Source organism: Pristiophorus japonicus, chromosome 4 (genome assembly GCF_044704955.1).
Source record: "Pristiophorus japonicus isolate sPriJap1 chromosome 4, sPriJap1.hap1, whole genome shotgun sequence".
Lineage (NCBI taxonomy): Eukaryota > Metazoa > Chordata > Chondrichthyes > Pristiophoridae > Pristiophorus > Pristiophorus japonicus.
Genome location: NC_091980.1, coordinates 243184765 through 243207689, shown reverse-complemented (window position 1 = coordinate 243207689; position 22925 = coordinate 243184765). Strand labels below are relative to the sequence as shown.

General features: G+C 49.4%; 1 protein-coding gene across 7 annotated transcripts in view; it reads right to left on the bottom strand.

The window, feature by feature from the left end:
- The window catches only part of pygl (phosphorylase, glycogen, liver), a 260396-nt gene that overhangs the window by 89109 nt on the left and 148362 nt on the right, over window positions 1–22925 (bottom strand). The gene's annotated exons all lie outside the window — the stretch shown is intronic.

The following is a 22925-nucleotide window of genomic DNA, read 5'->3' as shown; positions in this document are numbered from 1 at the left end:
CATGGATTTTAGCAAAGCTTTTGACAAGGTCCCACATGACAGACTGGTCAGAAAAGTAAAAGTCTATGGGATTCAAAGGAAAGTAGCAAGTTGGATCCAAAATTGGCTCAGTGGCAGGAACCAAAGGGTAATGGTCGACGGCTGTTCTTGTGACTGGAAAGCTGTTTCCAGTGGGGTTCTGCAATACTAAGTGGTATATATCAATGAATTAGACTTCAATGTCAAAGGCATGATTAAGAAATTTGCAGATGATACAAAAATTGGCCATGTGGTTGACAGTGAGGAAGATAGCTAAAGACTGCAGGAAGATATCAATGGACTGGTCAGGTGGGCAGAAAAGTGGCAAATGGAATTCAATCTGGAAAAGTGTGAGGTAATACATTTGGAGAGAGCTAACAAGGCAAAGGAATACACAATAAATGGTAGGATACTGCAAAGTCTAGAGGAACAAAGGGACCTTGGAGTGCATGTCCACAGATTTCTGAAGGGATCTCTTAAGACGCTCCTTAAAACCTACCTCTTTGACCAAGCTTTTGGTCATCTGCCGTAATTTCTTCTTATGTGGCTCGGTGTCAAATTTATGTATTTTTTGTCTTGTAAAAACAAAAAGTTTTACCACGTTAAAGGCGCTATATAAATACAAGTCTTTGTTGTTGGTAGCAGGAGAGGTAGATAAGGTGGTTAAGAAAGCATAGAGGATGCTTTCCTTTATTAGCCTAGAATATAAGAGCAGGGAGATTATGCTAGAACTGAATAAAACACGATTTAGGCCACAGCTGTGTACAGATCTGGTCACCACAGTACACAAAAGATGAGATTGCACTAGAGAGATTTACAAGGATGTAGCCAGGACTGGAGAATTTTATGAAGATTGGATAGGCTGGCTTTTCTTTGGAACAGAGGAGGCTGTGGGGAGTCTTAAATGTGTATAAAATCATGAGGGACTTAGACAGAGTGGCTAGGAAGGACCGGCAGCAGTGGCAGCGAGAGCCACCCTGGGTGGAGACTGAGCAGAGACCGAGGATTTAACGTGCGAGAGAGTGCGAGGCCCACACTCAGTAATTGGCAGTGGCGGCAGCGAGAGCGGCCTTGGGTGGAGACCGAGGATTTAAGGAGTGGGACAGAGAGCGAGGCCCACATTCACCGGCAGCGGTGAGCAGGAAAAATACACAAAGGACTAGACTTTCGGCACATCATCGCCCATTTAGCGCCCATATAAATGCTGAGATTCAGGTTATTTCCCATATTTGATGAAAAATGGAAACTAGCGGCCAATTATCGCCGACGCAACTTTCGGCATACAGGAATGAGCTGCATCACCCGGCCTATTTAAAAAAAAATGATGTCATCCTCATGCAAGGCCCGGAATACTGTTTATAATGGAAAATAGTGCCTGATTTTCGCCCAGATTATCGCCATGCGCTACTTTCGGCATTTCACCCATAATTCGCCCAATTGAGCGCTCACCCAAAAAGACGCTCAAGAAAAGCTGCAATCACCTGACTTTAACTCGGCAGTATGGACGCCATTTTGTAACTCGGAGGATCTTTAATAAAAGGCTGTTTGATGTGGTTGGGAGGAGAAGTAACTAGTGACTGATTATAAGGGCGTTTTTGAATCTTGCCAATCATCTAATCACATTGTGGTTAATTTCCAGTTTATATTGTATTTAAGAAGACAGATTAGAGCATTTATAGTGATTTATTGTGATGGGGCCTCTAATTTCTCAACCAGTATTAATGCCTACTCACATGCTGCAGAATAACGATGGGAGGTTCATTGAAGAGCATTATGTACCCAAAGAGGTGGCAGATTGCTGAGGAGGAGACGACGTTACACCTCACGCATTTACAGGGATAAGCGATTATACCTGGCCTTGTCCAATAACACGTGCGTTAAAAGGCTGCGATTCCGAAAGGAGATCATCAGTGAGATATGCCAGCTAATTAAGGAAGATCTACAGCCTACCAGCACCATCAGGATCACACTGCCCGTTGAGGTTAAGGTTACTGCGGCACTTTCCTTCTACGCATCGGGCTCCTTTAAGGTCTCAGCTGGCGACATCTGCGATATCTCTCAACACGCCAAACATTGTTGCAGTCAACAGGTGACTGAAGTCCTTTACGCACGCAGGATGGACATTATAAACTTCCCTATGACCAGGGAGGCACAGAGTGAGAGGGCTTTTGGGTTCTTGAGAATAGCAAACTTCCCCAAGGTGCAGGGAGCAATAGACTGTACGCACATCACCCTGTGAGCACCTTTACAGGATACAGAGGTGTTTTGGAACCGAAAGGGATTCCACTCCCTGAATGTGCACCTCGTTGTCGGCCACAAGCAAATAATCATGGCAGTAAATGCAAATTTTCCAGGGAGCATCCATGATGCGCACATCTTGCATGAGAGCACTGTCTCTGACCTGTTTAAGAGTCAGCCACAAGGTCACGGTTGGATGCTGGGGGATAAAGGATATGGCCTTGCCAGCTGGCTCATGACCCCCCTGCGTAAGCCGCAGATAGAGCTGAGAAGCGTTACAATGAAAGCCATATAGCCACATGCAATATCGTCGAAAAGACAATTGGAGTTCTGACGCCTGGACCACTCAGGAGGCACCCTTAGCAGGCCGCTGAGTTCATTGTAGTGTGCTGCATGTTGCATAACCTAGCTATCAGGAGAGGACAACAATTGCCAGATGGGACTAGCGGTCCACCTCAGGAGAGGAGAGATGGAAGTGGAGAACGAGGACCTTGGGGAAGACAATCAGTATGGTGATGAACCCATGCCCCCACACCACTGGAAAAGCCCCATGGTAGTTACGTAGTTGCAAAACTGTTGCATCAGCAGCTCATAAATGCATGCTTTGCGTGAAGTTACATTGGTGACAGTTACAGTTGCATTACATTTTATCCTTGCCTGGCCTGGCCATGGCCATTGTTTGCAACCTTATGTTATTGATGTTTTACCTTATGTTATTAGAAGACACTTCACAACAATTGTAAAATTAAATAAAATTTTTAACTAATTTAACAAGTGATTTAAAATATTTTTTAACAAACTATAACACCCCCCACCCCGCCAACAGTCAACAACATTTTTTCAAGAACAATGTAACGATATCACCCTCCCACCATCGGCAACAGTCAACAATTAAAAAAATAATACAATAATATACGGCCCCCCACTCCCTACCTGCGGCCACACTTCCCACCTCTAACTTTACCCCCCTCGTCGTAAACCCCACTTTCCCACTTAATCCCCTAGTAACGGAACCAAGATGTATTGCAGCAGAGCACCTCAAGGGCTGCTGCTGTTGGGGTGGGTGGGGGGGAGGGGGGCAGTGACATTGGCAGAACGACCTCAGTGGATCGAGAAGACGTTTGCAAAGAAACGTCTTCTGAGTCAGAAGGTGCTGGATGGCGGTATGGCACCTTGGGGTGCAGTGTCGTATCCCGAAACTATCGCGTGCCACAAGGCGTCAACAGAGTCGGTCATTGCCGCAAGCATCTGCCCCATGCCGTCCGAGATTCTGGCATAAAGTGTGGCAATGTTGCCGGTCAACCCATCAATCGCCTGGAGGAGCTCTCGACCTATGTCGACGCTCGCCCTTGACAGTGACACCATGTCCTCATTGACATCTGCCGTCGCAGCACCTGCCTACCTCGCCGACCCAACTTCCGCGGGGTCGGCGTGGGCACTTGACGACTCGGAGTGCCCTGCTGCAAGCCGCTTGGCCCCGTTACTTCATCCATTGAGGATGACGTGGCCACAGGTACCACAGATGACCCTTCAGGCTCATCATCTTCCTCCTTGGTCGTATCTTGTTCTTGTTGTTCCTCCGTGGTCAGCACGACCTGCAGACATAGGGGTAATGCTCCAGGGGCCTCCTGTTGCGCCTGGGGAGTTGGAAAACATAATTGAGGTTAATAGAAGAGAAGGGGAGACATGAGAATGCTTGCGCTGCACAGGCAAATATACGAAGAGCAACACTACTGCAATAAATTTGATCGAGAGACGTTACACAAGATTAACATGAGAATACAGAAGCTGCATGCATAACATTACATCATTCATTTATTATTATAATCAAATGGGATTAAATTACTTTAAATTACCACTGGTTTACACATTATTCACGTGGCGCAACAACGGGATCTGCACCATCACGGGTGGCAGAACGATTATGCGTGCCCACTAAGGCTGCGGCACGCTCCTCCAGATCGGTCATAGTGTGAAGTTCAGAGAAAATATTTAATAAGACCGTGTTTAGGAACTAATGCTTGACACCAACCCTCTCGCGTACAATCTCCAGGAAAGGCCCCATCCATGGGCCGTGCCATTCGGCGCCTGAGGGGAGGGAGACAATTTATTCGAATCGATGGAGGTCCCCGAGGGGGGGAATCAGGACCGCTGTTGAGCTGGTGAGTTTGGCAATGACAGGACCGTAATGGGAGGGGACACCGTGTCCCTGGGCTGTGCTCGGAGACCTCCGTGGGGCCAGAGCTAATGTCCCAAAGTGTCCCAGGGCATACAGTGAGCCAGGGCAGCTCTGCCCCAGTCCAGGCTGGGTCAGTGTGTGACTGATAGCAGCTGGAGAGACTCACAGTCTGGGCAAAGCTGACTGGACCTCTCACTGCTCAGTTGTGCCCCCATTCACCAACCGAACCAAAAAGGAGACGGTGCCCAAGTTAAAGAGTTGCACACAGCACACAAGCAGTGATATCATTAAATAATTCTCATTCTAAACTAAAGTGGTAGAAATGCCGAGTGTTTGCGATCTGCCTGTTTCCAGTCATTCCTTTGGCCCCAATTTTCGATCAAAGCGGTTAAATAATAATTAATACTGTTGATTAAGTTTAAGGCATTTCAGCAACATTAGAGTAAAAGGACACAGATTCCGACCCCAGTCCAAGGGCTAGATTCTCCATTATTTTTGCATGCATAATGCCCACAACGTCCATTTTAGCGCTGAAATGACGTATAACGCCCAGATATCGCCCATTTAGCCACAAAATGGAAACTGACGCCCATTTTTCGGACACATCGCCAAGCGTTACTTTCGCTATGTACATAACGCCAGGAAAAAATAATAACGCACGTCCACTTTTTTTGGGCGGAATCATCAGAATGGGCGAAACCAACACCTATAATATTGCCCAGCATTTCATTCCGCACGTAATTAATGCCGAGATTCAATTAATACCGACCGTCCACTTTTTTTTGTCATAAAGATCACATTTGCCGAAACTAACGCCCAGGAGATCGCCCAGCATCACTTTCACCACCTTGCACACACCTTGCCCACAATATCGCTCACCCAAAACACCGCTCTGAAAAAGAGGAACTGTTCTGAACGAATCACAGCAGTGTGGGTGCCATTTTTCAAATCGCAGGTCGCTTCATTGAAAAGGCTGCTTCAACTTCGTGGGAGTTTGGATTGACTCTGGAGTTCTTCTCTGGTGAAGTGACCATCTCAACAGACATCTTTTCAGACTCTGGACATTTGGATTTTACTGTAGGTGTCTTTTAGTGTCGAAATTATTGCTTCTGATCAATCGATATTATAGTTTCATTGGAATGGGACCAGCCATTTCTCAGCCTGCATCGATTAATACGCAGATGCTGCAGAGTGCAAATGGCACAATGTCTAATGCACATCATTATGTGCCCAATCTAAGATGTGCCAGAATGAGGAGGAGGTCCAGACCATTCACACCACGCACTTACAGGGAGAAGAGGTCTTACCTCGACGTGTCCGAGCACACCTGCCTTCGGAGACTGTGCTTTCACAAGGTAGTGATCACATAAGTATGCAAGGTCATCAGGCCAGATATGCAGCCTGCCATCAGGACATCATTGTCAGTCGAGGTCAAGGTCACCGCAGCACTGTCTTTCTACGCTTCCAGTTCCTTTCAGGCCTCTGCAGTGGAGATTTCCCCTCTGTCTCCCCATGCCACACATCGTTGCATTAGACAGGTCACGGAGGCCCTGCATGCGCGTAAAATGGACTTTATCAGCTTCCCCATGACCACAGAGGCTCAGACTGACAGGGCTGGAGCATTCTACCGCATTGCTAAGTTCCCCAAGGTGCAGGGAGCAATACAGTGCACTCACATCGCCATGCGGGCACATTCTCAGGATCCAGAGCTTTTTCGTAACAGAAAAGGATTTCACTCCCTGAAGATCCAACTAATTATCGACCACAACCAGATAATAATGGCAGTGAATGCCAAATGTCCGGGCAGCTTCGATGAGGCTCACATCCTGCGTGAGAGCGCTGTCTCTGACATGTGTAAGAGTCAGCCACAAGGACAATGCTGGATGCTTGGTGACAACGGATATGGCCTAGCCACCTGGCTGACGACCCCCTTGCGTGACACCCACACCGAGGCCGAGAAACAATACAACCAGAGCCACAGAGACACACGCAATGTGTTCCAGAAAACAATAACTGTGCTTAAGCAGTGCTTTAGATGCCTGGAGCACTCAGGAGGGGAGATACAATACAACCGTGAGCAAGTAGCTAAATTCGTGGTCGTGTGCTCCATGCTGCACAAGCTGGCTATTAGGAGAGGACAAAAAATGCCAGAAGCAAGAGGAGGACGAGGGACTGGACGCTGAGCTAGGGCCAGATAATCAAGCTGACTATGCAAACATGCCCACGCCCCCCTTCAGACCACAGGAAAGGGCCCGTGGTGGCTACATAGCTGCACGACTCATGTCAGGAACTCATGTCATGTATGTAACCACAATGTAACACCACTGTATTACTGTATACACTCAACCTTGACAAGGGGTGAACTTGTGGAAGACAGTCCTTACCTGATCACTCAGGTATAAAAAGGGAGGTCCCACGCAGGGTCACTGTCTTTGGAGTCCTGTGAATAAAGAGTTCAGGTCACCGAGTGACCTTGTCCCCAGAATGTGCCTCGTGTGGTTTCATACTGTAGAACAAGGACTTTACATTGGCGACGAGAAACAGGAATTCATGACCCACGAGAATGGCCACCGGTAGCACAGAGGAACGGTACTGTGTTGGGGAAGACTGGGACGATTTTGTTGAGAGGCTTCAGCAAAGCTTTGTTACGAAAGAATGGCTGGGGGATGCAGCGGCCGACAAGCGAAGGGCTCATCTCTTGACCAGCTGCGGACCAAAGACTTACGCGCTCATAAAGGACTTACTAGCACCTGAAAAGCCGGCGGTCAAAATCTTTGAAGAACTTAGCAAGTTGATCGGGGAGCACCTCAAACCGGCGAGTAGCGTACACATGGCCCGACACAGATTCTACACCGACCGACGTCATGAAGGACAGAGCAGACCGGATTTCGTAGTGGACCTCCGGCGTTTGGCCAGCCTCTGTAAGTTCACAGATGCCTGCAGGGGGGAGATGCTAAGGGACTTCTTTATCGAGGGCATCGGTCATGCGGGAATTTTCCGCAAATTAATTGAGACCAAGGATTTGACCTTGGAAGCGGCGACGTTGATGGCTCAAACTTTCATGGCGGGGGAGGAAGAGACGAAAATAATATACGCGCGCAATTCTGCCTCCAACGCAGCGATGGATCAGGGAGTCAACATCATCAATGCGACTCAGAGCCCCTCAGGCAGGCAGGGGCAGTCCAAAGCAATAGATCCCAGAGCAGGACTTCAAAAGAGACAATAGCAGGCTGAACGGACATTCACGCCATCACAGTGGACAATGCGGCCCGGGATGGGGCCACTGACACCCAATAATAGGGTACTTAAGAGCAGTCAAAGGGACAGTCAGCGCGGAATGCCTGGCCATTGCCCTTTTGTTCCCAACAATGGAAACTTTAACTCATGCTGGAGGTGTGGGGGAAAACACTCAGCTAGATCTTGCAGTCTTGCAGATTTCAACAGTTTGTCTGCAGGAACTGAAATCTCAGTGGCCACAGCTCGAATGTGCAGGAAGCCTGCAACCAGACTAATATATGAGGTGAATGGACCAGAAGAGGGTTCTTTGAGGCAGGACGACCTTTGGGGCAAATCGATGGACGCCGAAGTGCAGCGGGTCCATGTGGCAAATATTCAGTTCATACTCCAAAATGCCACCAATGATGATGAGGGTTTTATTAAACGGTATTCCTGTACGCATGGAGCTGGACACTGGGGCCAGCCAGTCACTCATGGGCGTTCAGCAATTTGGGACACTTGAAGCCAGTAGACCCAAATTAGCACGTGTTGACACACAATTACGGACTTACACAAAATAAATCATTCCGGTGCTAGGCAGTGCAATGTTGGCTGTCACACACAATGAGTTAGTGAATCGGCCACCGCTTTGGATTGTCCCGGGCAATGGTCCCGCACTGTTGGGGAGGAGCTGGTTAGCTGAGATGAACTGCAAATGGGGGGATGTTTACGCAATGTCATCTGTGGAGCGAAGTTCGTGCTCACAAGTCCTACAACAATTCGATTCACTATTCCAACCTGGCGTCGGGACTTTCAAAGGCACTAAGGTAGTGATACACATTACCCCGGACGCCAGGCCAGTGCACCACAAAGCCAGAGCAGTGCCGTATGTGATGCGGGAAAAGATCAAGAGCGAACTGGACCGGCTGTTGAGAGAGGGCATCATCTCGCCTGTCGAATTCAGCGACTGGGCGAGCCCCATCGTTCCTGTCCTAAAAGCGGATGGCTTTGTCAGGATCTGTGGCGACTACAAGGCCACCATCAATCGGGTATCCCTACAAGATCAATACCCGCTCCCAAGAGCGGAGGACCTTTTCGCCACGCTGGCAGGCGGCAAGCTGTTCGCCAAGTTGGACCTCACTTCAGCTTATATGACCCAGGAACTGGCTGACAAATCGAAACTACTGACCACCATCACCACGCACAAGGGACTGTTCGTTTATAACAGGTGCCCATTTGGCATTTGATCAGCGGCTGCGATTTTTCAACGAAACATGGAAAGCCTGCTTCAATCCATTCCTGGAATGATGGTATTCCAGGACGACATCCTCATCATGGGTCGAGACACCGAGGAACACCTCCACACCCTGGAGGAGGTGCTACGCCGACTGGACCGGGTAGGCCTGCATCTCTAAATGTTTGTTCTTAGCTCCTGAGGTTGTGTTTCTGGGCAGGAGGGTTGCTGCAGATGGGATTCGGCCCACCGAATCCAAAACAGAGGCGATTCGACGAGCACCCAGGCCCTGCAACACATCGGAGCTGCGTTCATTCCTGGGACTGTTGAACTATTTCGGGAACTTTCTGCTGAACTTGAGCATGTTGTTGGAGCCGCTACACGTGCTCCTGCATAAGGGTTGCGATTGGTTTTGGGAGGACTGTCAGGAACGGGCTTTTGATCTGGCGCGAAACCTACTTTGTTCAAACAAGTTGTTGACCCTGTATGACCCCTGTAAAAAATTGGTTCTGACATGTGATGCATCAACCTATGGGGTTGGGTGCGTGTTGCAGCAGGGCAATGCTGAGAGTCAACTACAACCTGTGGTTTATGCCTCCGGGTCGCGCTCTCAAGCAGAACGGGGACATGGGATGGTCGAGAAGGAAGCGCTTGCATGTGTCTATGGTGTAAAAAAAATGCATCAGTAGCTATTTGGTAGGAAGTTTGAATTAGAGACGGACCACAAGCCATTAACATCCCTGTTGTCAGACAGCAAGACTGTCAATGCCAACGCATCAGCTCGCATACAGCTACGGGCTCTTATGCTGGCTGCTTATGACTACTCCATCACTGAAAATTGCGCTGACACGCTCAGCAGGCTTCCACTGGCCACCACTGAGGGGTCAGCGGAACAAAGCGCCGAGATGGTCACGGCTGTCGATGCCTTTGACAGCGCAGGCTTCCCCATCACAGCCTGTCAGATCAAAATCTGGACAGAGATTCCCTCCTATCCCTTATTAAGAAATGTGTCTTGACTGGGGATTGGGTGCCTGTACATGGAGCATGCCCTGAGGAGGTCAGACCATTCCACAGACGGATGGATGAGTCTCCAACCAAGCCGACTGCCTACTATGGGGCAGCCGGGTAGTTATGCCCTAGAAGGGCAGGGAAGCATTCATTAGGAAACTTCACAGCGAGCACCCAGGCATTGTGCTGATGAAGGCCATTGCCTGGTCACACGTTTGGTGGCCTGGAGTTGATTCAGACCTGGAACACTGTGTTCACAGGTGCACGATATGTGCCCAGCTGGGTAATGCCACCAGGGAGGCCCTGCTCAGCCCGTGGCCCTGGCCCACCAGGCCATGGTCACGCATTCATGTTGACTACGAGGGCCCGTTCATGGGTAAAATGTTCCTTATTGTGGTAGATGCGTACTCAAAATGGATCGAGTGCATCATTCTGAATTCATGCATGTCATCCACCACCGTGGAAAGCCTACGTGCAATCTTTGCAACCCATGGCTTGCTGGACATCCTGGTTAGTGATAATGATCCATGGTTCACAAGCTACGAATTCCGAGAATTTATGTCGGGCAATGGCATCAACCATGTCAGGACTGCGCCGTTCAAGCCGGCTTCCAATGGCCGGGCGGAACGTGCGGTCCAAATCATTAAGCAAGGTATGCTCAGGATTCAAGGGCCCTCCCTACAATGCCGTCTATCATGCCTCCTGCTGGCTTATAGATCCCGACTGCACTCACTCACGGGGGTCCCGCCCGCAGAGCTACTAATGAAACGGACACTCAAAACTCGGTTGTCCTTTATTCACCCAGTCCAGACCGACATAGTTGAGGGCAAGCGCAAGTCACAAAACGAGTACCATGACCGTAATGCGAGGAGGAGATGTATAGAAATAAATTATCCTGTAATCGTCCTCTATCACGCCATGGGGCCCAAATGGCTTGAGGGCACTGTAATTGACAAAGAGGGGAATAGGGTCATCGTGGTAAAACTCAACAATGGTCAGATATGCCGTAAGCATCTGGACCAAGCAAAAAAAAGGTTCAGCATCGACACAGAGGAACCTGAAGAAGACCATGAGATGGATCTCACCACACCGCCAGTGAATGAGCAACAAGAGCAAGCAGAAGAATGCGGTCAGCCCAGACAGGCCGGAATCACCACAGGTGACAAACCAGAGCCCCAACTGCGGTGCTCCACGAGGGAGCGTAGACCACCTGAAAGACTAAACCTATGATTCCAATAAGACTTTGTGGTGGGGAGGTGATGTCATGTATGTAACCACAATGTAACACCACTGTATTACTGTATACACTCAACCTAGATGCACATCTTGACCACAAGGGGTGAACTTGTGGGAGACACTCCTTACCTGATCACTCAGGTATAAAAAGGGAGGTCCCACGCAGGGTAACTGTCTTTGGAGTCCTGTGACTAAAGAGTTCAGGTCACCGAGTGACCTTGTCCCCAGAATGTGCCTCGTGTGGTTTCATACTGTAGAATAAGGACTTTACATCATAAATGAGCGATTTGCCTGAAAGAACGTTGCTGTGACAAAGCTGGCACAGTGCTGTGTGTGTGCAGCTCAGACATCAATGGTGGGCATCACCTTGGTGCCAGTTAAAGTTTAAGTTGATTCAAGTTAAGTTCTATTTAACCCTTTCATGTTAAGGAATCACCAGTGTGTAATGGTCCAGCTATCTCAGACAATGCGCAACAAAGTTATGTTGAATAAAAAACATTTTATACGACTATTGGTCTGAAATCATAAGTATCACGGGCAAAAACACCCCACCCCCATCCCACTTTTTCGACCACTGACATCAATCAAATGGTCAACATATCCAGCAACACAGAACACAAATGCAAAGCAGGAGGGTGCCCCCCCCCCACCCCCATACATTACAACAAATTGCATACACCAAGCTGGAGATATAACACAGCCATCACCTGCGGACATGCACCTCACTTTCCTTCCCCCCCCTCCCCTTCTTCTCTCCACCTCTACCCCTTCCACTCCTCGCTCCATGCCGCCTGGCCGAAGAGCTCCTCAGGTGGTGCCTCATTGGGGGGGATGAAGGCAGAGGCGATGGTTGCATGGGTACGGGAGTGGGGGGTGCCGAGGTGGGAACATTCTCAGATCCAGAAGCAGGATCTTGGTCCTGCCTCTCATCTGTCATTGGCACTGGTGGTGCGGAACCTAGGGATGGAGTGTCATGCTCCGGGACCACTGGGAGGCCTGTGCCAGCAGTGTTCCTGGCTACCACCTGCAGGGCCTCCGCCATTCGCGGAACGTACTCATTCATTGTGGCCAGCTGTCGGGATATGCCCCCCAATGCATCGAGGATCTGGTCACCAATGTCTACAATCCTCCTGGACAACTGTACCATCTCTACGCTCTCATGTGGCGCTCGTGGACCAGACCTGCCGTGTCCATGAAAGCTCCGCGGGGTCGGCGCCATCCTGGGGACAAATGGGGTACCCTGTGGCGAGGTGCTTGGGCCCGGTAGCTCCAGAGTGGAGTTGGGAATGGCCAGAGGAGCACTAGATGGCCTTGGGGTGGAATGCCTTCAGGAGCCTGGCGATGCAGGTTCCTCAAAGTCCGCGCTCCCATCCGTAGAAAACAATCCCAGTGGATTGATGGGCGAGAATTGGACCTCCTCAGCACCAGATGCAGGATCGTCCGCCGAGTCCGACCCTGCGCCCCCACCTTCTGGCCTCTGTGGCCTTGCCTTGGGACGTGCTGCTGGCTGACCTGCAAAACACATATGAGGTTATTCGAGAACGGGATGCTAGGGTCACAAGGTGAGTCCAGTGCTACACACAGCATATGCACGATAAAAGCACCACCGTTATCAAAATCATCACAGACATCACCTTTCATGACCATCAACACATTGTGCATTGCAATGATTTTCATTAGGCCAGCATTATTTATAGGACAATTTTAGAAATCATGTCATATATTATTGTTCGGATATGAGTGGGTGTGGCATCTATTGACTTTACATCACGCAATGGTGTATACTTTACTTACGTGGCATCACTTCAGGATCTGCAGCTGCTTGCGTGTCTGTTCGGGTGTGTTTCCCCATAAGTGCGAGCACCAACTCCTCCATGTCAGTGATGTCGCTGGTGACCGGTGGCCCCCCACACGTTCGCCTCTGCACGGACTTCATCGTTGATAGCTTCTTCAGTAAAAGGTAACAGGATGACAAGGCATGAGATCATTGCGTGATTTCATTACCAGGTACTGTCACAGAGACTGATACAACACATAATCGACAGATGTAATTATGTGATAATTATCATTCTTTACCTAAGGATGTACACCGTGACCGCAGGCTTTGAGTACAACATTCCCGGTAAAAGTGAAAGACCTCACATCTGATGATCGTCATTCATGACTCTTACAAATCAAATTATATAAATACATAATTACATGTAAATAAATGTAATACTTACACTTGCGGATCCGACAAGGTAGTTCCATCATTTGCGGCATTGGTTGCCCACACGCTCCTCATTGGTCGTCATCGAGACCACCTCTGCTATCTCGGCCCATAACTTCTGGTAGGCCTTTGGGGTGGGCTTCCCACGCCCTCCCTGGGTCAAATCACCCCAGCGTAACTCAACCTCCTGCAGGAGGGAGGCATTTGCCTCGGCCGAGAACCTCCTCGCTCTATTGTGCCCTCCAATGTGCTCCTCTCCCAGCTCACTTCTCTCGCCAGCGTCAGTCTCCACAGCGGGCTGTGTCGCCTCCTCCTCTCCCTCCATTATAGGCACCAAATTCTGGCAAATATCTGGCTGGTAACAGCTAATTTTTTTTCCCCCAATTTACTCTAAAGCTCTAAACACTTCCTCCTTCCTCCCAAAGCAGCCACACCACACCCACACCCACACATGCCTTCACTCCCTCTCAGCTCCCTCTCAATCTCTCCTCTTATGCACATCATGATGACCCTTGACCTCCTGAATCGCAGGAATCGAGCGTTGCCATGCCATTGCTAAGGACGGTGACACTTTGCGGCAGAAGGTCAGAGAGATTTAACGCTCCAGCCCATTTCATGTCGCTCGCAGTAACGCTCAATGTCCAAAATGGAGATTAGGGGCTTTGAGAATGGTCAACAAGCTGGCGATCTGAAAACCCATTTTTACCGCCCATGCTGGAAATAACGCCCATTTTTGGGTGATCTGCACAAAAGTTTAAAATCCAGCCCCAAATCTTAATAGGGAAGTTACCCACAATTACCCAGCTTAATTACAATCCGCAGATTTACATTCTAATTAATGAGTCAGTGCATCATTACAATTATAAATTTAATACTTACTCTTTGCCGATGAAAGAAGACTGTTCTAGCGCTTGCGGCACTGGTCTGCCGCTCATCTATCGTGGGCCACAGATGACACTATAGCGGCGATATTCGCTGTTATATCCGGGGGGGGGGGGAGGTTTCCCACAACCACGTAGGGTTAATTGGCCCCACCGAGTCTCCATCTCGTCGAGTAAGGCCTCATTAGCCTCTTTGGAGGTTTCCGCCCTCCTTCTCCCTGCAACCTCCTCAACACTCTCTCCCGACTCCTCGTGCTCCATCTCCATCTTATCTGATTATCAATTCCTTCAATTGCGACTCCACACAAACCTTCCTTCTCTCTCACTCTCCCTTTCCCTTCTGAGCATGCGCAGATGACCCCTGACCTCCCGAACCGCGGAAAAAGTTTTTTGCCTGAAAAAAACCCGCGCATGCGCAGAATGGCCGTTGCTATGGACGCCAGCCTTGCACGACTGAATACATCGCTAGTGCCCATTTCTCATCACTAAAGCTATCACCCAAATTAAAAAGGCGAAACTAGCGGTTTTTAAAATGGTCGCTATTCCAGCGATCCTGAAAAATAAAAAAAGCACTAACGCCGGAAATATTGGTGGAAAGTCTAGCCCATGGAGTGACGTCACAGGATAGCTGGTAACTGATTGGTTGGTAAAGGTCACATCGTTTTTCTTTGCTATTCAGGTTTGGGCCGGTGAGTATCACTGTTTTTTTTGCCTGCAAGTCCTTTAGTCTTTAACTAAGGGCAGAGGGGTACACTAAAAACTTTAGTTAATTAATATAATAAATAGAGGCATGGCAGGGCAGCTCAGTTCTGTGGAATGCACATCCTGTGATATGGGGAAAGTTCTGGAAGCTACTTGTGGTCTGGACGATCACATGTGCAGGAAGTGTCGCCAGCTACAGTAGCTCGAGATCCGGATTTCGGAGTTTGAGTGGCAGCTGGAGTCACAGCAGTGCATCCACGAGGCTGAGAGCTTCGTGGATAGCACATTTCTGAAGGTAGTCACCCCGCAACTAAAGAGTGTGCAGGCAGAGAGAGAATGGGTGACCGCCAGACAGAAGAGGAGGACCAGGCAGGTAGTACAAGAGTCTCCTGAGTGCATCCCACTCTCGGACTATGTGTTCTGTTCTGAATACTGATGGTTCCTCTGGAGAGTGCAGCCAGAGCCAAGTCCATAGCACCACAGGTGGCTCAGTTGCACAGAGGGGGAGGAAGAAGAGCAATAGTGGTCGGGGATTCAATAGTTAAGGGGGCAGACAGGCGTTGCTGCAGCCGTAGACATGACTCCAGGATGGCCTCCCAGGTGCCAGGGTCAAGAATGTCACTGAGCCGCTGCAGGACATTCAGAGGGGGGAGTGTCATGTATTCAACCAGCATTATAACCCATGTATAAACTGACCTAAGTTGTACACTGTGAGAACAATGACCACTAGGTGGCGAACTTTTGGGAGACACTCCTAACCTGGACCTTCAGGTAGAAAAGGGGAAGCTCCACCCACCTTCATCACTTGAGTGCTAAGGAATAAAGGACAGGTCACAGATTGACCTTCTCTCAAGCATGGGCCTCGTGTGCATTTATACTGTATAGTAAGGACGTATCAATGGCGACGAGAAACTGGGATTTAAACCATGCGAGCATGGCCACTAGCAGAACAGACGAGAGGTACTGTATTAAGGAATGGTTGGGACAGAGAATCAACATTGTTAAAGCAGCACGCAGTTTTCCAGGCAGACAAGGGCAATTGGGCATGCCCCAACATGTAGTCGAACCCAGAGGGGGAGTTCGACAGAGACAATGGCTAGCTAAATGGTGATTCACACCATTGCAAGGGACAATGTGGACTGTAATGGGGCCATCAACACCTGTTAATGGTGCACTTAAGGACAACCACAGAGGCAGTCAGAGACGATCGACTGGCAAGGGACCTTTTGTTTCCAACAACAGCTCATGTGGAGGTGTGGAGGCACACACTCAGCCGGAGTTTGCAGAGATGAGCAAAATACCTGCAGAAATTGCGGAAATGAACGCTGGGGAAAATCATGGAAGCTGAAGTTCAGCAAGTTCATGTGGAACACGTATACAGTTCATACACCAGGATGCCACTGATAATGATGAAAGTGCTCCTCAATGGCATCCCAATAGCAATGGAGCTAGATATGGGGGCCAGCCAGTGCCTGATGTGCAACAAACAGTTAGAAAAGTTGTGGGCGTCCAAGGCCAGGAGGCCAAAATTATCGGCGATTGACGCACAGCTACGAACTTACACAAAGGAGATCATTCCGGTGCTAGGCAGTGCCACGGTAGTCGTGACCCACAAAGATTCGGAGAACAGGTTGCCACTCTGGGTTGTCCCGGGGGACAGTCCCGCACTACTGGGGAGGAGTTGGCTTGCTGTCATGAACTGGAAATGGGGCGATGTCAATGCAATTTCCTCTGTGGAGCGATTATCATGCTCACTGATCCTGGGCAAATTTGACTCACTGTTTCAACCCGGCATTGGCACTTTCATGGGGGCCAAGGTAGTGATTCACATAAACCCGGACGCCAGACCAGTACACCACAAGGCCACAGCGGTGCCGTACGTGATGCGGGAAAAGATAGAAGACGAATTGGACCGCCTGCTGAGGGAAGGCATCATCTTGCCAGTCGAAATCAGTGACTGGGCGAGCCCGATTGTGCCGGTGCTCAAGGCGGATGGGTCGGTCGGGATATGTGGCGATTACAAGGCCACCATCAATCGGGTGTCACTCCAAGATCAGTACCCGCTACCGAGAGCGGAGGACCTCTTTGCGACGCTATCCGGTGGCAAACTTTTTTCAAAATTGGACCTGACCTCAGCTTACATGACCCAGGAGCTGGTGAGTGAGTCGAAGAAGCTGACCACCATCACGACACACAAGGGGTTGTTTGAGTACAACAGATGTCCGTTCGGGATTCGCTCGGCCGCTGCGATCTTCCAACGAAATATGGAAAGCCTCCTCAAGTCGATTCCAGGGACAGTAGTTTTTCAAGACAACATCCTCATCACGGGTTGCGATACTGAAGAACACCTCCACAACCTGGAGGAGGTGCTACACAGACTGGACCGGGTAGGGCTGCGACTGAAAAAGGCGAAGTGCGTCTTCCTAGCTCCAGAGGTAGAATTCCTGGGGATGAGGGTAGCAGCAGACGGGATCAGCCCTACTGCGTCCAAGACGGAGGCGATCCAGAGAGCACCCAGACCCCGTAACATGATGGAACTGTGTTCGTTCCTGGGGCTCCTGAACTATTTTGGTAACTTTCTTCCCAAATTGAGCACGCTGCTAGAGCCGCTACACGTGCTCTTACGCAAAGGTCGCGAATGGGTCTGGGGGGACAGCCAGGAAAGGGCTTTTAATAGAGCACGTAATTTGTTATGTTCCAACAATCTGTTAACACTATATGACCCATGTAAGAAACTTGTGTTAACGTGCGATGCGTCATCCTATGGGGTCGGATGTGTGTTGCAGCATGTCAATGCCAAGGGTCAGTTACAGCCGGTAACTTATGCCTCCAGAAGTCTGTCCCAGGCAGAAAGGGGCTATGGGATGGTAGAAAAGGAGGCACTTGCATGTGTATATGCGGTAAAGAAAATGCACCAGTACCTGTTTGGCAGGAAATTTGAGCTGGAGACAGATCACAAACCCCTAACGTCCCTTTTGGCCGACAACAAGGCCATAAATGCAAACGCATCGGCCCGCATACAGAGGTGGGCACTCATGTTAGCTGCCTATGACTGTAGAATTTGGCACAGACTGGGCATCGAAAACTGCGCCGATGCACTCAGCAGGCTCCCACTAGCCACCACTGAGGGGGCGACTGAGCATGCTGCTGAGATGGTCATGGCTGTTGAAGCATTCGGAAGCGAAGGCTCACCTGTGACAGCCCGTCAGATTAAAGTCTGGACAAATAGAGATCCGTTATTGTCTGTAGTCAAGAAATGTGTCCTGAATGGGGACTGGGCAGCCACGTAAGGGGCATGCCCTGAGGAATTTAAACCATTTCACAGGCGCAGGAATGAACTCTCGATTCAGGCCGAATGCCTACTGTGGGGAAACCGCGTAGTCATGCCCCAGATGGGCAGAGAGGTGTTCATCAGAGAATTCCACAATGAGCACCCGGGCATTGCCATGATGAAGGCAATTGCCAGGTCACACGTTTGGTGGCCAGGGATAGACGCAGATCTGGAACTTTGTGTTCGCAGGTGCAACACGTGTGCCCAGCTGGGCAGGGAAGGCCCCCTTAGCCCCTGGTCCTGGTCCGCCAAGCCTTGGTCACGCATCCATGTGGACTACGCAGGTCCTTTCATGGGAAAAATGTTTTTGGTTGTAGTAGACGCCTACTCCAAATGGATCGAGTGTGTCATTTTAAATTCAAGCACATCCTCTGCCACGGTAGAAAGTCTACGGGCAATGTTCGCCGCCCACGGTCTACCGGATATCTTGGTCAGCGACAATGGCCCGTGCTTCACAAGCACTGAATTCCAGGACTTCATGGCAGGCAATGGAATTAACCATGTCAGAATGGCACCGTTCAAGCCGGCCTCAAACGGCCAGGCAGAACGAGCAGTACAGATAATCAAACAGGGGATGCTCAGAATCCAAGGGGGTTCCCTAAAAAGACACTTATCAGGCTTCCTGTTGGCCTACAGATCCCGACCACACTCGCTCACAGGGGTTCCACCCGCAGAGCTGCTAATGAAAAGGACGCTCAAAACCAGGTTATCCCTTATACACCCCACCATGAAAGAAATTGTCGCGAGCAGGCGCCAGTCACAATGTGACTACCATGACAGGAATGTGAGGGCGCGATGTATTGATGTAAATGACCCTGTCTTTGTCCTCAACTACGCTGCAGGGCCCAAAGGGCTCGCAGGCACCGTGATTGCAAAGGAGGGGAATAGGATTCTGGTAGTTAAACTTACCAATGGACAAATCTGCCGCAAACACGTGGATCAAACAAAAAGGAGGTTCAGCAACCACACAGAAGAAGCAGAGGAAGAACACGATATAGAGTTCACTCCACCACTAGTGACCGAACACCGGAACCAAAGGGAGGAGAGCCCAGTCACTGCGGTCAGTCTGGATAGGCCTGAGGCACCGCGAACAGCAGACACTCAGGCCAGCGCCCAACAACCGGAGCCCCAACTCAGGCGCTCTACAAGGGAGTATAAACCACCAGCGAGACTCAACCTGTGATCCCAATAAGACTTTGGTGGGGGGAGGTGATGTCATGTATTCAACCAGCATTGTAACCCATGTATAAACTGACCTAAGTTGTACAATGTGAGAACAATGACCACTAGGTTGCGAACTTTTGGGAGACACTCCTAACCTGGCCCTTCAGGTATAAAAGGGGAAGCTCCACCCACCTTTATCACTTGAGTGCTGTGGAATAAAGGACAGATCACAGACTGACCTTCTCTCAAGCATGGGCCTCGTGTGCATTTATACGGTATAGTAAGGACGTATCAGGGAGGGTAAACAACCAGAAATCATAGTCCATAGCGGTACCAATGACATAAGTAGAAAGAGGGATGAGGTCCTGCAGGCAGATTTTAGGGAGCTAGAAGAGAGATTAAAAAGCAGAACCTCAAAGGTCGTAATCCCCGGATTATTCTAGATGTCGCGTGCGAGTGAGTATAGAAATAGGAGGATAGAGCAGACGAATATGTGGCTGGAGAGATGGTGCAGGAGGGAGGGCTTTAGAATCCTGAGGCATTGGGACCGTTTCTGAGCGTGGTTGGACCTGTACAAGAGCCGTGACAAATATCCTCACGGAGCGGTTTGCTAGTGCTGTTGGAGAAGGTATAAACTAGCTTGGCAGGGGAATGGGAACCCGAGATTAGATTCAGAAGGGAGAGAAGCAAAGTTGGAATTGGAAAGCAGAAAATGAGAAAGTGAATTTGGATGGCAGAGGAAACAAAGATGAGAAAATAGACAACAAGGGAGTTTGGCAGCGCTAAATGGTATATACTTCAATGCAAAGAGTCTGGGGAATAAGGCAGCTGAGCTGAGCGCACAGATAGACACGGGAGTATGATATTATAGCTATTACTGAGACATGGCTGAAAAAAGGGTAATTATGGCAGCTCAACATTCCGAGTTACAGGGTTTTCAGACGGGACAGTGAGGGGGATAAAAAATGAGGGGGTGGGGGCGCGGTCGCAGTATTAATTAAAGATACATAGCACAGGATGTGCATTCCACAGGACTGAGCTGCTCCGCCATGCCTCTATTTATTAGATTAAAGAAACAATCTGTGAGGAAGGATGATATGTTCGAACAATCATCAAATGAGGCCATATGGTTGAATTGAAGAACAAAAAAAGGGGCGATCACATTGCTGGGAGTGTACTCAACATCATCATCATAGGCAGTCCCTTGGAATTGAGGAAGACTTGCTTCCACTCTTAACATGAGTTCTTAGGTGGCTGTACAGTCCAATACGAGAACCACAGTCTCTGTCACAGGTGGGGCAGATAGTCGTTGAGGGAAGGGGTGGATGGGACTGGTCTGCCGCACGCTCTTTCCGCTGCCTGCGCTTGATTTCTGCACGCTCTCGGCGACGAGATTCGAGGTGCTCAGCGCCCTTCCAGATGCGCTTCCTCCACTTAGGGCTGTCTTTGAGCAGGGTCTCCCAGGTGTCAGTGGGGATGTTGCACTTTACCAGGGAGACTTTGAGGGTGTCCTTGTAACATTTCTGCTGCCCACCTTTGGCTCGTTTGCCGTGAAGGAGTTCAGAGTAGAGCGCTTGATTTGGGAGTCTTGTGTCTGGCATGCGAACTATGTGGCCTGCCCAACGGAGCTGATCAAGTGTGGTCAGTGCTTCAATGCTGGGGATGTTGGTCTGGTCGAGGATGCTAATGTTGGTGCGTCTGTCCTCCCAGGGGATTTGTAGGATCTTGTGGAGACATCATTGGTGGCATTTCTCCAGCGACTTGAGGTGTCTACTGTACATGGTCCATGTTTATGAGCCATACAGGAGGGCGGGTGTTACTACAGCCCTGAAGACCATGAGCTTGGTGGCAGTTTTGAGGGCCTGGTCTTCAAACACTCTTTTCCTCAGGCGGCCGAAGGCTGCACTGGCGCACTGGAGACGGAGTTGGATCTCGTCGTCAATGCCTGCTCTTGTTGATAGAAGGCTCCCGAGATATGGGAAGTGGTCCACATTGTCCAGGGGAATGAACTATAGACCCCGAAACAGTCAGAGGGAGATAGAAGAGCAAATATGTAGGCAAATTTCTGAGAAATGCAAAAACTATAGGGCAGTAGAGGATTTGAACTACCCTAATTTTAACTGGGATAGAATTAGTGTGAAAGTTATAGAGGGTGCAGAATTCTTAAAATGCATTCAGGAGAACATATTTAACCAGTATGAAACAAGCCCAACAAGGGAGTGGGCGGTTCTGGATTTAGCTTTAGGGAATGAAGCTGGGCAGGTGGAATAGGTATCAGTGGGAGAGCATTTTGGTACTAGTGATCATAATTCAGTTAGATTTAAAGTAGTTATAGAAAAGGACAATGATAGGCCAAGAATAAAAGTTCTCAATTGGGGGAAAGCCAATTTTACTAAGCTGAGATGTGATTTAGCGTAAGTGGACTGGAAACAGCTACTTGAAGGTAAATCAGTGTCAGAGCAGTGGGAGGCATTCAAGGAGGAGATCCTGAGGCTTCAGAGCAAGTATGTTCCCTCAAAGAAAAAGGGTGGGACTAACAAATCTAGAGCCCTCTGGATGTCAAGGACTCAATACTGCAGAAATCCTCGGGGAGTATAGAAAGTGCCGGGGTGAAATTAAAAATTAGGAAAGAAGACGTGGGTATGATTCTTTTTAAAAATTCATTCATGTGATGTGGGTATCGCTGGCAAGATCAGCATTTATTGCCCATCCCTAATTGCCCTTGACAAGATGGTAGTGAGTTGCCTTCTTGAAGCGCTGCAGTCCGTGTGGTGAAGGTACTCCCACAGTGCTTTCGGGATGGAGTCCCAGGATTTTGACCCAGTGACGATGAAGGAACTGCGATATACTTCCAAGTCAGGATGATGTGTGACTTGGATGGAACGTGGCGATGGTGGTGTTCCCATGCGCCTGCTGCCCTTGTCCTTCTAAGTGTTGGAGATCATGGGTTTGGGAGATGCTGCCGAAGAAATCTTGGCGAGTTGCTGCAATGCATCTTCTAGATGTTACACACTGTAGCCACGGTCCATCGATGATGGAGGGAGTGAATGCTAAAGGTGGTGGATGGGGTGCCAGTCAAGCAGGCTGCTTTGTCCTGGATGGTGTCGAGCTTCTTGAGTATTGTTGGAGCTGTGCTCATCAAGGCAAGTGGAGAGTATTCCATCACACTCCTGACCCCAAGGGGCGAAATGGCCTACTCTTGGTTCCTATTTCTTATATCCTAAGCCTGAATGTCATCCAGGTCTTGTTGCATGTGGGAATGGACTGCTCCATTATCTGAGGAGTTGTGAATGCACTGAACACTTTGCAGTCATCAGCAAACATCCCCACTCTGACCTTATGATGGAGGGAAGGTCACTGATGAAACAACTGAAGATGGTTGGGCCTAGGACACTGCCCTGAGGAACACCTGCAGCAATGTCCTGGGGCTGTGATGAATGACCTCCAACCACCACAACCATCTTCCTTTGTGCTAGGTATGACTCCAGCCAGTGGAGAGTTTTCCCCCT